The following is a 16,708-nucleotide window of genomic DNA, read 5'->3' as shown; positions in this document are numbered from 1 at the left end:
AGGAGAAAACAGAGTGAAACCTAAAAATTAAAACTGTTACTGCCAAAGATCGGTTTAACCTTGAAGAATGAAATTTGGTGAGAAAAGTGGGATTGGGGTACTGATCATTACCTGAAAGTGTCATCAAGATTGGGTGAAAAAATGTGTGCTGAGATTTCAGGAAACTCGTAGTTTTTTGGAAGCTTGGCAACCTCTTTCCATGAAAGAGATTTGCGCAAGTCTCTGCTTAGGGCTACATCAATAGGAAACAAACTATAGAGATAGAACTTGGAACTACTTGATTGTGACAAGTCTCAAAAAGCTAGCACAAACCGTGTTTGATTTAGAGTTCCAACTACATGTATCCATATAGGAGAAAACAGAGTGAAACCTAAAAATTAAAACTGTTACTGCCAACGAACGGTTTAACCTAGAAGAACGAAATTTGGTGAGCCAAGTGGGATTGGGGTACTCATCATTACCTGAAAGTGTCATCAAGATTGGGTGAAAAAATGTGTGCTGAGATTTCAGGAAACTCGTAGTTTTTTGGAAGCTTGGCAACCCCTTTCCATGAAAGTGATTTGCGACAGTCTCTGCTTATGGCTACATCAATAGGAAACAAACCATAGAGATAGAACTTGGAACTACTTGATTGTGTCAAGTTTCAAAGAGCTAGCACAAACCGTGTTTGATTTTAGAGTTCCAACTACATGTATCCATATAGGAGACAAAGAGTGAAACCTAAAAATTAAAACTCTTACTGCCAATGAACGGTTTAACCTAGAAGAACGAAATTTGGTGAGCCAAGTGGGATTGGGGTACTGATCATTACCTGAAAGTGTCATGAAGATTGGGTGAAAAAATGTGTGCTGAGATTTCAGGAAACTCGTAGTTTTTTGGAAGCTTGGCAACCCCTTTCCATGAAAGTGATTTGCGCCAGTCTCTGCTTAGGGCTACATCAATAGGAAACAAACCATAGAGATAGAACTTGGAACTACTTGACTGTGTCAAGTTTCAAAGAGCTAGAACAAACCGTGTTTGATTTAGAGTTCCAAATACATGAATCCATAAAGGAGAAAACAGAGTGAAACCTAAAAATTTAAACTGTTACTGCCAACGATCGGTTTAACCTGGAAGAACAAAATTTGGTGAGCCAAGTGGGATTGGGGTACTGATCATTACCTGAAAGTGTCATCAAGATTGGGTGAAAAAAATGTGTGCTGAGATTTCAGGAAACTCGTAGTTTTTTGGAAGCTTGGCAACCCCTTTCCATGAAAGTGATTTGCGCCAGTCTCTGCTTAAGGCTACATCAATAGGAAAAAAACCATAGAGATAGAACTTGGAACTACTTGACTGTGTCAAGTTTCAAAGAGCTAGCACAAACCGTGTTTGATTTAGAGTTCCAACTACATGTATCCATATAGGAGAAAACAGAGTGAAACCTAAAAATAAAACTGTTACTGCCAACGAACGGTTTAACCTAGAAGAACGAAATTTGGTGAGCCAAGTGGGATTACTGTACTGATCATTACCTGAAAGTGTCATCAATATTGGGTGAAAAATTGTGTGATGGGATTTCAGGAAACCCGTAGTTTTTTGGAAGCTTGGCACCCCCTTTCCATGAAAGTGATTTGCACCAGTCTCTGCTTAGGGCTACATCAATAGGAAAAAACCATAGAGATAGAACTTGGAACTACTTTATTGTGTCAAGATGCAAAGAGCTAGCACAAACCGTGTTTGATTTAGAGTTCCAACTGCATGTATCCATATAGGAGACAACAGAGTGAAAGCTAAAAATTTAAACTGTTACTGCCAACGAACGGTTTAAACTAGAAGAATGAAATTTGGTGAGAAAAGTGGGATTGGGGTACTGATCATTACCTGAAAGTGTCATCAAGATGGGGTGAAATAATGTGTGCTGAGATTTCAGGAAACTCGTTGTTTTTTGGAAGCTTGGCAACCCCTTTCCATGTAAGTGATTTGCGCCAGTCTCTGCTTAGGGCTACATCAATAGGAAACAAACCATAGAGATAGAACTTGTAACTACTTGACTGTGTCAAGTTTCAAAGAGCTAGCACAAACCGTGTTTGATTTAGAGTTCCAAATACATGAATCCATAAAGGAGAAAACAGAGTGAAACCTAAAAATTAAAACTGTTACTGCCAACGAACGGTATAACCTAGAATAACGAAATTTGGTGAAAAAAGTGGGATTGTGATACTGATCATTACCTGAAAGTGTCATCAAGATTGGGTGAAAAAATGTGTGCTGAGATTTCAGGAAACTCGTAGTTTTTTGGAAGCAGGCAACCCCTTTCAATGAATGTGATTTGCGCCAGTCTCTGCTTAGGGCTACATCAATAGGAAACAAACCATAGAGATAGAACTTGGAACTACTTGATTGTGTCAAGTTTCAAAGAGCTAGCACAAACCGTGTTTGATTTAGTGTTCCAACTACATGTATCCATATAGGAGAAAACACAGTGAAACCTAAAAATTAAAACTGTTACTGCCAACGAACGGTTTAATCTAGAAGAACGAAATTTGGTGAGCCAAGTGTGATTGGGATACTGATCATTACCTGAAAGTGTCATCACGATTGGGTGCAAAAATGTGTGCTGAGATTTCAGGAAACTCGTAGTTTTTTGGAAGCTTGGCAACCCCTTTCCATGAAAGTGATTTGCGCCAGTCTCGGCTTAGGGCTACATCAATAGGAAACAAACCATAGAGATAGAACTTGGAACTACTTGATTGTGTCAAGTTTCAAAGAGCTAGCACAAACCGTGTTTGATTTAGAGTTCCAACTACATGTATCCATATAGGAGAAAACAGAGTGAAACCTAAAAATTAAAACTATTACTGCCAACGAACGGTTTAACCTAGAAGAACGAAATTTGGTGAGCCAAGTGGGATTGGGTACTGACCATTACCTGAAAGTGTCATCAAGATTGGGTGAAAAAATGTGTGCTGAGATTTCAGGAAACTCGTAGTTTTTTGGAAGCTTGGCAACCCCTTTCCTTGAAAGTGATTTGCGCCAGTCTCTGCTTAGGGCTACATCAATAGGAAACAAACCATAGAGATAGAACTTGGAACTACTTGGTTGTGTCAAGTTTCAAAGAGCTAGCACAAATCGTGTTTGATTTAGAGTTCCAACTACATGTATCCATATAGGAGAAAACAGAGTGAAACCTAAAAATTAAAACTATTACTGCCAACGAACGGTTTAACCTAGAAGAACGAAATTTGGTGAGCCAGGTGGGATTGGGTACTGACCATTACCTGAAAGTGTCATCAAGATTGGGTGAAAAAATGTGTGCTGAGATTTCAGGAAACTCGTAGTTTTTTGGAAGCTTGGCAACCCCTTTCCTTGAAAGTGATTTGCGCCAGTCTCTGCTTAGGGCTACATCAATAGGAAACAAACCATAGAGATAGAACTTGGAACTACTTGGTTGTGTCAAGTTTCAAAGAGCTAGCACAAACCGTGTTTGATTTAGAGTTCCAACTACATGTATCCATATAGGAGAAAACAGAGTGAAACCTAAAAATTAAAACTGTTACTGCCAAAGATCGGTTTAACCTAGAAGAATGAAATTTGGTGAGAAAAGTGGGATTGGGGTACTGATCATTACCTGAAAGTGTCATCAAGATTGGGTGAAAAAATGTGTGCTGAGATTTCAGGAAACTCGTAGTTTTTTGGAAGCTTGGCAACCTCTTTCCATGAAAGAGATTTGCGCAAGTCTCTGCTTAGGGCTACATCAATAGGAAACAAACCATAGAGATAGAACTTGGAACTACTTGATTGTGACAAGTCTCAAAAAGCTAGTACAAACCGTGTTTGATTTAGAGTTCCAACTACATGTATCCATATAGGAGAAAACAGAGTGAAACCTAAAAATTAAAACTGTTACTGCCAACGAACGGTTTAACCTAGAAGAACGAAATTTGGTGAGCCAAGTGGGATTGGGGTACTCATCATTACCTGAAAGTGTCATCAAGATTGGGTGAAAAAATGTGTGCTGAGATTTCAGGAAACTCGTATTTTTTTGGAAGCTTGGCAACCCCTTTCCATGAAAGTGATTTGCGACAGTCTCTGCTTATGGGACATCAATAGGAAACAAACCATAGAGATAGAACTTGGAACTACTTGATTGTGTCAAGTTTCAAAGAGCTAGCACAAACCGTGTTTGATTTTAGAGTTCCAACTACATGTATCCATATAGGAGAAAACAGAGTGAAACCTAAAAATTAAAACTGTTACTGCAAACGAACGGTTTAAACTAGAAGAACGAAATTTGGTGAGCCAAGTGGGATTGGGGTACTGATCATTACAGGAAAGTGTCATCAAGATTGGGTGAAAAAATGTGTGCTGAGATTTCAGGAAACTCGTAGTTTTTTGGAAGCAGGCAACCCCTTTCAATGAATGTGATTTCCGCCAGTCTCTGCTTAGGGCTACATCAATAGGAAACAATCCATAGAGATAGAACTTGGAACTACTTGATTGTGTCAAGTTTCAAAGAGCTAGCACAAACCGTGTTTGATTTAGTGTTCCAACTACATGTATCCATATAGGAGAAAACAGAGTGAAACCTAAAAATTAAAACTGTTACTGCCAACGAACGGTTTAATCTAGAAGAACAAAATTTGGTGAGCCAAGTGGGATTGGGGTACTGATCATTACCTGAAAGTGTCATCACGATTGGGTGCAAAAATGTGTGCTGAGATTTCAGGAAACTCGTAGTTTTTTGGAAGCTTATCAACCCCTTTCCATGAAAGTGATTTGCGCCAGTCTCTGCTTAGGGCTACATCAATAGGAAACAAACAATAGAGACAGAACTTGGAACTACTTGATTGTGACAAGTTTCAAAGAGCTAGCAAAAACCGTGTTTGATTTAGAGTTCCAACTACATGTATCCATATAGGAGAAAACAGAGTGAAACCTAAAAATTAAAACTGTTACTGCCAAAGATCGATTTAACATAGAAGAACGAAATTTGGTGAGAAAAGTGGGATTGGGGTACTGATCATTACCTGAAAGTGTCATGAAGATTGGCTGAAAAAATGTGTGCTGAGATTTCAGGAAACTCATAGTTTTTTGGAAGCTTGGCAACCCCTTTCCATGAAAGTGATTTGTGCCAGTCTCTGCTTAGGGCTACATCAATAGGAAACAAACCATAGAGATAGAACTTGGAACTACTTGGTTGTGTCAAGTTTCAAAGAGCTAGCACAAACCGTGTTTGTTTTAGAGTTCCAAATCCATGTATCCATATAGGAGAAAACAGAGTGAATCCTAAAAAGTAAAACTGTTACTGAAAACGAACGGTTTAACGTAGAAGAACGAAATTTGGTGAGCCAAGTGGGATTGGGGTACTGATCATTACCTGAAAGTGTCATCAAGATTGGGTGAAAAAATATGTGCTGAGATTTCAGGAAACTCGTAGTTTTTTGGAAGCTTTGGAACACCTTTCCATGAACGTGATTTGCGCCAGTCTCTGCTTAGGGGTATAAAAATAGGAAAAAAAAAAACCTAGAGAGAGAACTTGGAACTACTTGGTTGTGTCAAGTTACAAAGAGCTAGCACAAACTGTGTTTGATTTAGAGTTCCAACTACATGTATCCATATAGGAGAAAACAGAGTGAAACCTAAAAAGTAAAACTGTTACTGCCAACGAGCGGTTTAACCTAGAAGAATGAAATTTGGTGAGCCAAGTGGGATTGGGGTACTGATCATTACCTGAATGTGTCATCAAGATTGGGTGAAAAAATGTGTGCCTAGATTTCAGGAAACTCGTAGTTTTATGGAATCTTTGGAACCCCTTTCCATTAAAGTGATTTGCGCCAGTCTCTGCTTAGGGCTACATCAATAGGAAACAAACCATAGAGAGAGAACTTGGAACTACTTGATTGTGTCAAGTTACAAAGAGCTAGCACAAACTGTGTTTGATTTAGTGTTCCAACTACATGTATCCATATAGGAGAAAACAGAGTGAAACCTAAAAATTAAAACTGTTACTGCCAACGAGCTGTTTAACCTAGAAGAACGAAATTTGGTGAGCCAAGTGGGATTGGGGTACTGACCATTACCTGAAAGTGTCATCAAGATTGGGTGAAAAAATGTGTGCTCAGATTTCACGAAACTCGTTTTTTTGGAAGCTTGGCAACCCCTTTCCTTGAAAGTGATTTGTGCCAGTCTCTGCTTAGGGCTACATCAATAGGAAACAAACCGTAGAGATAGAACTTGGAACTACTTGATTGTGTCAAGTTTCAAAGAGCTAGCACAAACTATGTTTGATTTAGAGTTCCAACTACATGTATCCATATAGGAGAAAACAGAGTGAAACCTAAAAATTAAAACTGTTACTGCCAAAGATCGGTTTAACCTAGAAGAACGAAATTTGGTGAGAAAAGTGGGATTGGGGTACTGATCATTACCTGAAAGTGTCATCAAGATTGGGTGAAAAAATGTGTGCTCAGATTTCACGAAACTCGTAGTTTTTTGGAAGCTTGGCAACCCCTTTCCTTGAAAGTGATTTGCGCCAATCTCTGCTTAGGGCTACATCAATAGGAAACAAACCATAGAGATAGAACTTGGAACTACTTGATTGTGACAAGTTTCAAAGAGCTAGCACAAACCGTGTTTGATTTAGAGTTCCAAATACATGTATCCATATAAGAGAAAACAGAGTGAAACCTAAAAATTAAAACCGTTACTGCCAACGAACAGTTTAAACTAGAAGAACGAAATTTGGTGAGCCAAGTGGGATTGGGGTACTGATCATTACCTGAAAGTGTTATCAAGATTGGGTGAAAAAATGTGTGCTGAGATTTCAGGAAACTCGTAGTTTTTTGGAAGCTTGGCAACCTCTTTCCATGAAAGTGATTTGCGCCAATCTCTGCTTAGGGCTACATCAATAGGAAACAAACCATAGAGATAGAACTTGGAACTACTTGATTGTTTCAAGTTTCAAAGACCTAGCACAAACCGTGTTTGATTTAGAGTTCCAACTACATGTATCCATATAGGAGAAAACACAGTGAAACCTAAAAATTAAAACTGTTACTGCCAACGAACGGTTTAACCTAGAAGAACGAAATTTGGTGAGCCAAGTGGGATTGGGGTACTGATCATTACATGAAAGTGTCATCAAGATTGGGTGAAAAAATGTGTGCTGAGATTTCAGGAAACTCGTAGTTTTTTGGAAGCTTGGCAACCCCTTTCCATGAACGTGATTTGCGCCAGTCTCTGCTTAGGGCTATATCAATAGGAAAAAAAAAAACATAAAGATAGAACTTGGAACTACTTGATTGTGTCAATTTACAAAGAGCTAGCACAAACTGTGTTTGATTTAGAGTTCCAACTACATGTATCCATATAGGAGAAAACAGAGTGAAACCTAAAAATTAAAACTGTTACTGCCAACGAACGGTTTAAACTAGAAGAACGAAATTTGGTGAGCCAAGTGGGATTGGGGTTCTGATCATTACCTGAAAGTGTCATCAAGATTGGGTGAAAAAATGTGTGCTGAGATTTCAGGAAACTCGTAGTTTTTTGGAAGCTTGGCAATCCCTTTCCATGAAAGTGATTTGCACCAGTCTCTGCTTAGGGCTACATCAATAGGAAACAAACCATAGAGATAGAACTTGGAACTACTTGGTTGTGTCAAGTTTCAAAGACCTAGCACAAACCGTGTTTGATTTAGAGTTCCAACTACATGTATCCATATAGGAGAAAACAGAGTGAAACCTAAAAATTAAAACTGTTACTGCCAACGAACGGTTTAATCTAGAAGAACGAAATTTGGTGAGCCAAGTGTGATTGGGATACTGATCAATACCTGAAAGTGTCATCAAGATTGGGTGAAAAAGTGTGTGCTGAGATTTCAGGAAACTCGTAGTTTTTTGGAAGCTTGGCAACCCCTTTCCATGAACGTGATTTGCGCCAGTCTGTGCTTAGGGCTATATCAATAGGAAAAAAAAAAAAACATAGAGATAGAACTTGGAACTACTTGATAGTGTCAATTTACAAAGAGCTAGCACAAACTGTGTTTGATTTAGAGTTCCAACTACATGTATCCATATAGGAGAAAACAGAGTTAAACCTAAAAATTAAAACTGTTACTGAAAACGAACGGTTTAACCTAGAAGAACGAAATTTGGTGAGCCAAGTGGGATTGGGGTACTGATCATTACCTGAAAGTGTTATCAAGATTGGGTGAAAAAATGTGTGCTGTGATTTCAGGAAACTAGTAGTTTTTTGGAAGCTTGGCAACCCGTTTCCATGAAAGTGATTTGCGCCAGTCTCTGCTTAGGGCTACATCAATAGGAAACAAACCATAGAGTTAGAACTTGGAACTACTTGATTGTGTCAAGTTTCAAAGAGCTAGCACAAACCGTGTTTGATTTAGAGTTCCAACTACATGTATCCATATAGGAGAAAACAGAGTGAAACCTGAAAATTAAAACTATTACTGCCAACGAACGGTTTAACCTAGAAGAACGAAATTTGGTGAGCCAAGTGGGATTGGGTACTGACCATTACCTGAAAGTGTCATCAAGATTGGGTGAAAAAATGTGTGCTGAGATTTCAGGAAACTCGTAGTTTTTTGGAAGCTTGGCAACCCCTTTCCATGAACGTGATTTGCGCCAGTCTCTGCTTAGGGCTATATCAATAGGAAAAAAAAAAACATAAAGATAGAACTTGGAACTACTTGATTGTGTCAATTTACAAAGAGCTAGCACAAACTGTGTTTGATTTAGAGTTCCAACTACATGTATCCATATAGGAGAAAACAGAGTGAAACCTAAAAATTAAAACTGTTACTGCCAACGAACGGTTTAAACTAGAAGAACGAAATTTGGTGAGCCAAGTGGGATTGGGGTTCTGATCATTACCTGAAAGTGTCATCAAGATTGGGTGAAAAAATGTGTGCTGAGATTTCAGGAAACTCGTAGTTTTTTGGAAGCATGGCAATCCCTTTCCATGAAAGTGATTTGCACCAGTCTCTGCTTAGGGCTACATCAATAGGAAACAAACCATAGAGATAGAACTTGGAACTACTTGGTTGTGTCAAGTTTCAAAGACCTAGCACAAACCGTGTTTGATTTAGAGTTCCAACTACATGTATCCATATAGGAGAAAACAGAGTGAAACCTAAAATTGAAACTGTTACTGCCAACGAAGAGTTTAACCTAGAAGAACGAAATTTGGTGAGCCAAGTGGGATTGGGGTACTGATCATTACCTGAAAGTGTCATCAAGATTGGGTGAAAAAATGTGTGCTGAGATTTCAGGAAACTCGTAGTTTTTTGGAAGCTTGGCAACCCCTTTCCATGAAAGTGATTTGCGCCAGTCTCTGCTTAAGGCTACATCAATAGGAAAAAAACCATAGAGATAGAACTTGGAACTACTTGACTGTGTCAAGTTTCAAAGAGCTAGCACAAACCGTGTTTGATTTAGAGTTCCAACTACATGTATCCATATAGGAGAAAACAGAGTGAAACCTAAAATTAAAACTGTTACTGCCAACGAAGAGTTTAACCTAGAAGAACGAAATTTGGTGAGCCAGTGGGATTGGGGTACTGATCATTACCTGAAAGTGTCATCAAGATTGGGTGAAAAAATGTGTGCTGAGATTTCAGGAAACTTGTAGTTTTTTTGGAAGCTTGGCAACCCCTTTCCATGAAAGTGATTTGCGACAGTCTCTGCTTATGGCTACATCAATAGGAAACAAACCATAGAGATATAACTTGGAACTACTGGATTGTGTCAAGTTTCAAAGAGCTAGCACAAACCGTGTTTGATTTAGAGTTCCAACTACATGTAATCATGTAGGAGAAAACAGAGTGAAACCTAAAAATTAAAACTGTTACTGCCAACGAACGGTTTTACCTAGAAGAACGAAATTTGGTGAGCCAAGTGGGATTGGGGTTCTGATCATTACCTTAAAGTGTCTTCAAGACTGGGTGAAAAAATGTGTGCTGAGATTTCAGGAAATTCGTAGTTTTTTGGAAGCTTGGCAAACCCTTTCCATGAAAGTGATTTGCATCAGTCTCTGCTTAGAGCTACATCAATAGGAAACAAACCATAGAGATAGAACTTGGAACTACTTGGTTGTGTCAAGTTGAAAAGAGCTAGCACAAACCGTGTTTGATTTAGTGTTCCAACTACATGTATCCATATAGGAGAAAACAGAGTGAAACCTAAAAATTAAAACTGTTACTGCCAACCAACAGTTTAACCTAGAAGAACGAAATTTGGTTAGCCAAGTGGGATTGGGGAACTGATCATTACCTGAAAGTGTCATGAAGATTGGGTGAAAAAATGTGTGCTGAGATTTCAGGAAACTCGTAGTTTTTTGGAAGCTTGGCAACCCCTTTCCATGAAAGTGATTTGTGCCAGTCTCTGCTTAGGGCTACATCAATAGGAAACAAACCATAGAGATAGAACTTGGAACTACTTGACTGTGTCAAGTTTCAAAGAGCTAGCACAAACCGTGTTTGATTTAGAGTTCCAAATACATGAATCCATAAAGGAGAAAACAGAGTGAAACCTAAAAATTTAAACTGTTACTGCCAACGATCGGTTTAACCTGGAAGAACAAAATTTGGTGAGCCAAGTGGGATTGGGGTACTGATCATTACCTGAAAGTGTCATCAAGATTGGGTGAAAAAAATGTGTGCTGAGATTTCAGGAAACTCGTAGTTTTTTGGAAGCTTGGCAACCCCTTTCCATGAAAGTGATTTGCGCCAGTCTCTGCTTAAGGCTACATCAATAGGAAAAAAACCATATAGATAGAACTTGGAACTACTTGACTGTGTCAAGTTTCAAAGAGCTAGCACAAACCGTGTTTGATTTAGAGTTCCAACTACATGTATCCATATAGGAGAAAACAGAGTGAAACCTAAAATTAAAACTGTTACTGCCAACGAACGGTTTAACCTAGAAGAACGAAATTTGGTGAGCCAAGTGGAATTACTGTACTGATCATTACCTGAAAGTGTCATCAATATTGGGTGAAAAAATGTGTGAAGGGATTTCAGGAAACTCGTAGTTTTTTGGAAGCTTGGCAACCCCTTTCCATGAAAGTGATTTGTGCCAGTCTCTGCTTAGGGCTACATCAATAGGAAACAAACCATAGAGAGAACTTGGAACTACTTTATTGTGTCAAGATGCAAAGAGCTAGCACAAACCGTGTTTGATTTAGAGTTCCAACTGCATGTATCCATATAGGAGACAACAGAGTGAAACCTAAAAATTTAAACTGTTACTGCCAACGAACGGTTTAACCTAGAAGAACGAAATTTGGTGAGAAAAGTGGGATTGGGGTACTGATCATTACCTGAAAGTGTCATCAAGATGGGGTGAAATAATGTGTGCTGAGATTTCAGGAAACTCGTTGTTTTTTGGAAGCTTGTCAACCCCTTTCCATGAAAGTGATTTGCGCCAGTCTCTGCTTAGGGCTACATCAATAGGAAACAAACCATAGAGATAGAACTTGTAACTACTTGACTGTGTCAAGTTTCAAAGAGCTAGCACAAACCGTGTTTGATTTAGAGTTCCAAATACATGAATCCATAAAGGAGAAAACAGAGTGAAACCTAAAAATTAAAACTGTTACTGCCAACGAACGGTATAACCTAGAATAACGAAACTTGGTGAAAAAAGTGGGATTTTGATACTGATCATTACCTGAAAGTGTCATCAAGATTGGCTGAAAAAATGTGTGCTGAGATTTCAGGAAACTCGTAGTTTTTTGGAAGCAGGCAACCCCTTTCAATGAATGTGATTTGCGCCAGTCTCTGCTTAGGGCTACATCAGTAGGAAACAAACCATAGAGATAGAACTTGGAACTACTTGATTGTGTCAAGTTTCAAAGAGCTAGCACAAACGGTGTTTGATTTAGTGTTCCAACTACATGTATCCATATAGGAGAAAACACAGTGAAACCTAAAAATTTAAACTGTTACTGCCAACGAACGGTTTAATCTAGAAGAACGAAATTTGGTGAGCCAAGTGTGATTGGGATACTGATCATTACCTGAAAGTGTCATCACGATTGGGTGCAAAAATGTGTGCTGAGATTTCAGGAAACTCGTAGTTTTTTGGAAGCTTGGCAACCCCTTTCCATGAAAGTGATTTGCGCCAGTCTCTGCTTAGGGCTACATCAATAGGAAACAAACAATAGAGATAGAACTTGGAACTACTTGATTGTGACAAGTTTCAAAGAGCTAGCACAAACTATGTTTGGTTTAGAGTTCCAACTACATGTATCCATATAGGAGAAAACAGAGTGAAACCTAAAAATTAAAACTGTTACTGCCAAAGATCGGTTTAAACCTAGAAGAACGAAATTTGGTGAGAAAAGTGGGATTGGGGTACTGATCATTACCTGAAAGTGTCATCAAGATTGGGTGAAAAAATGTGTGCTCAGATTTCACGAAACTCGTAGTTTTTTGGAAGCTTGGCAACCCCTTTTTTTGAAAGTGATTTGCGCCAATCTCTGCTTAGGGCTACATCAATAGGAAACAAACCATAGAGATAGAACTTGGAACTACTTGATTGTGACAAGTTTCAAAGAGCTAGCACAAACCGTGTTTGATTTAGAGTTCCAAATACATGTATCCATATAGGAGAAAACACAGTGAAACCTAAAAATTAAAACTGTTACTGCCAACGAACGGTTTAACCTAGAAGAACGAAATTTGGTGAGCCAAGTGGGATTGGGGTACTGATCATTACCTGAAAGTGTCATCAAGATTGGGTGAAAAAATGTGTGCTGAGATTTCAGGAAACTCGTAGTTTTTTGGAAGCTTGGCAACCCCTTTCCATGAACGTGATTTGCGCCAGTCTCTGCTTAGGGCTATATCAATAGGAAAAAAAAAAACATAAAGATAGAACTTGGAACTACTTGATTGTGTCAATTTACAAAGAGCTAGCACAAACTGTGTTTGATTTAGAGTTCCAACTACATGTATCCATATAGGAGAAAACAGAGTGAAACCTAAAAATTAAAACAGTTACTGCCAACCAACGGTTTAACCTAGAAGAACGAAATTTGGTGAGCCAAGTGGGATTGGGGAACTGATCATTACCTGAAAGTGTCATGAAGATTGGGTGAAAAAATGTGTGCTGAGATTTCAGGAAACTCGTAGTTTTTTGGAAGCTTGGCAACCCATTTCCATGAAAGTGATTTGTGCCAGTCTCTGCTTAGGGCTACATCAATAGGAATCAAACCATAGAGATAGATGTTGGAACTACTTGATTGTGTCAAGTTTCAAAGAGCTAGTACAAACCGTGTTTGATTTAGAGTTCCAAGTACATGTATCCATATTGGAGAAAACAGAGTGAAACCTAAAAATTAAAACTGTTACTACCAAAGATCGGTTTAACCTAGAAGAACGAAATTTGGTGAGAAAGGTTGGATTGGGGTACTGATAATTACCTGAAAGTGTCATGAAGATTGGGTGAAAAAATGTTTGCTGAGATTTCAGGAAACTCGTAGTTTTTTGGAAGCATGACAACCCCATTCCATGAAAGTGATTTGTGCCAGTCTCTGCTTAGGGCAACATCAATAGGAAACAAACCATAGAGATAGTACTTGGAACTGCTTTGTTGTGTCAAGTTTCAAAGAGCTAGCACAAACCATGTTTGATTTAGAGTTCCAACTGCATGTATCCATAATGGAGAAAACAGAGTGAAACCTAAAAATTAAAACTGTTACTGCCAATGAACGGTTTAACCTAGAAGAATGAAATTTGGTGAGCCAAGTGGGACTGGGGTACTGATCATTACCTGAAAGTGTCATCAAGACTGGGTGAAAAAATGTGTGCTGAGATTTCAGGAAACTCGTAGTTTTTTGGAAGCTTGGCAACCCCTTTCCATGAAAGTGATTTGCACCAGTCTCTGCTTAGGGCTACATCAATAGGAAAAAACCATAGAGATAGAACTTGGAACTACTTGATTGTGTCAAGTTTCAAAGAGCTAGCACAAACCGTGTTTGATTTACAGTTCCAAATACATGTATCCATATAGCAGAAAACAGAGTGAAACCTAAAAATTAAAACTGTTACTGCCAAAGAACGGTTTAATCTAGAAGAACGAAATTTGGTGAGCCAAGTGGGATTGGGGTAATGATCGTTACCTTAAAGTGTCATGAAATTTGAGTGAAAAAATGTGTGCTGAGATTTCAGGAAACTCGTAGTTTTTTGGAAGCTTGGCAACCCCTTTCCATGAAAGTGATTTGCGCCAATCTCTGCTTAGGGCTACAACAATAGGAAACAAACCATAGAGAGAGAACTTGGAACTACTTGGTTGTGTCAAGTTTCAAAGAGCTAGCACAAACCGTGTTTGATTTAGAGTTCCAACAACAAATATCCATATAGGAGAAAACAAGTGAAACCTAAAAATTAAAACTGTTACTGCCAACCAACGGTTTAACCTAGAAGAATGAAATTTGGTGAGCCAAGTGGGATTGGGGAACTGATCATTACCTGAAAGTGTCATGAAGATTGGGTGAAAAAATGTGTGCTGAGATTTCAGGAAACTCGTAGTTTTTTGGAAGCTTGGCAACCCATTTCCATGAAAGTGATTTGTGCCAGTCTCTGCTTAGGGCTACATCAATAGGAAACAAACCATAGAGATAGATGTTGGAACTACTTGATTGTGTCAAGTTTCAAAGAGCTAGTACAAACCGTGTTTGATTTAGAGTTCCAAGTACATGTATCCATATTGGAGAAAACAGAGTGAAACCTAAAAATTAAAACTGTTACTACCAAAGATCGGTTTAACCTAGAAGAACGAAATTTGGTGAGAAAGGTTGGATTGGGGTACTGATAATTACCTGAAAGTGTCATGAAGATTGGGTGAAAAAATGTGTGCTGAGATTTCAGGAAACTCGTAGTTTTTTGGAAGCTTGGCAACCCCTTTCCATGAAAGTGATTTGCACCAGTCTCTGCTTAGGGCTACATCAATAGGAAACAAACCATAGAGATAGAACTTGGAACTGCTTGATTGTGTCAAGTTTCAAAGAGCTAGCACAAACCGTGTTTGATTTGAGTTCCAACTACATTTATCCATATAGCAGAAAACAGAGTGAAACCTAAAAATTAAAACTGTTACTGCCAAAGAACGGTTTAATCTAGAATAACGAAATTTGGTGAGCCAAGTGGGATTGGGGTAATGATCATTACCTGAAAGTGTCATCAAGATGGGGTGAAATAATGTGTGCTGAGATTTCAGGAAACTCGTAGTTTTTTGGAAGCTTGGCAACCCCTTTCCATGAAAGTGATTTGTGCCAGTCTCTGCTTAGGGCTACATCAATAGGAAACAAACAGAAGAGATAGAACTTGGATCTACTTGATTGTGTCAAGTTTCAAAGAGGTTGCACAAACCGTGTTTGATTTAGAGTTCCAAATTCATGTATCCATATAGGAGAAAACAGAGTGAAACCTAAAAATTTAAACTGTTACTGCCAACGAACGGTTTAACCTAGAAGAACGAAATTTGGTGAGCCAAGTGGGACTGGGGTACTGATCATTACCTGAAAGTGTCATCAAGTTTGGGTGAAAAATGTGTGCTGAGATTTCAAGAAACTCGTAGTTTTTTGGAAGCTTGGCAACCCCTTTCCATGAAAGGGATTTGTGCCAGTCTCTGCTTAGGGCTACATCAAAAGAAACAAACCATAGAGATAGAAGTTGGAACTACTTTATTGTGTCAAGTTCCAAAGAGCTAGCACAAACCGTGTTTGATTTAGAGTTCCAACTACATGTATCCATATAGGAGAAAACAGAGTGAAACCTAAAAATTTTAACTGTAACTGCCAACGAACTGTTTAGTCTAGAAGAACGAAATTTGGTGAGCCAAGTGGGATTGGGGTACTGATCATTACCTGAAAGTGTCATCAAGATGGGGTGAAATAATGTGTGCTGAGATATCACGAAACTCGTTTTTTTTTGTAAGCTTGGCAACCCCTTTCCATGTAAGTGATTTGCGCCAGTCTCTGCTTAGGGCTACATCAATAGGAAACAAACCATAGAGATAGAACTTGTAACTACTTGACTGTGTCAAGTTTCATAGAGCTAGCACAAACCGTGTTTGATTTAGATTTCCAAATACATGAATCCATAAAGGAGAAAACAGAGTGAAACCTAAAAATTAAAACTGTTACTGCCAACGAACGGTATATCCTAGAATAACGAAATTTGGTGAAAAAAGTGGGATTATGGTACTGATCATTACCTGAAAGTGTCATCAAGATTGGGTGAAAAAATGTGTGCTAGATATCACGAAACTCGTAGTTTTTTGGAAGCTTGGCAAACACTTTTTATGAAAGTGATTTGCGCCAGTCTCTGCTTAGGGCTACAAAATAGGAAACAAAACATAGAGAAAGAACTTGGAACTACTTTATTGTGTCAAGTTGCAAAGAGCTAGCACAAACCGTGTTTGATTTAGAGTTCCAACTACATGTATCCATATTGGAGAAAAAGTGTGAAACCTAAAAATTAAAACTGTCACTGCCAATGAATGGTTTAACCTAGAAGAACAGAATTTGGTGAGCCAAGTGGGATTGGGGTACTGATCATTACCTGAAAGTGTCATGAAGATTGGGTGAAAAAATGTGTTCTGAGATTTCAGGAAACTCGCATTTATTGGAAGCTTGGCAACCCCTTTCCATGAACGTGATTTGCGCCAGTCTCTGCTTAGGAAACAAACCATAGAGATAGAACTTGGAACTA

The sequence above is a fragment of the Spermophilus citellus genome (assembly GCF_964194105.1).
Source record: "Spermophilus citellus genome assembly, chromosome: 7".
In the NCBI taxonomy this organism is placed as follows: Eukaryota; Metazoa; Chordata; class Mammalia; order Rodentia; family Sciuridae; genus Spermophilus; species Spermophilus citellus.
This window is presented reverse-complemented; position numbering follows the sequence as displayed.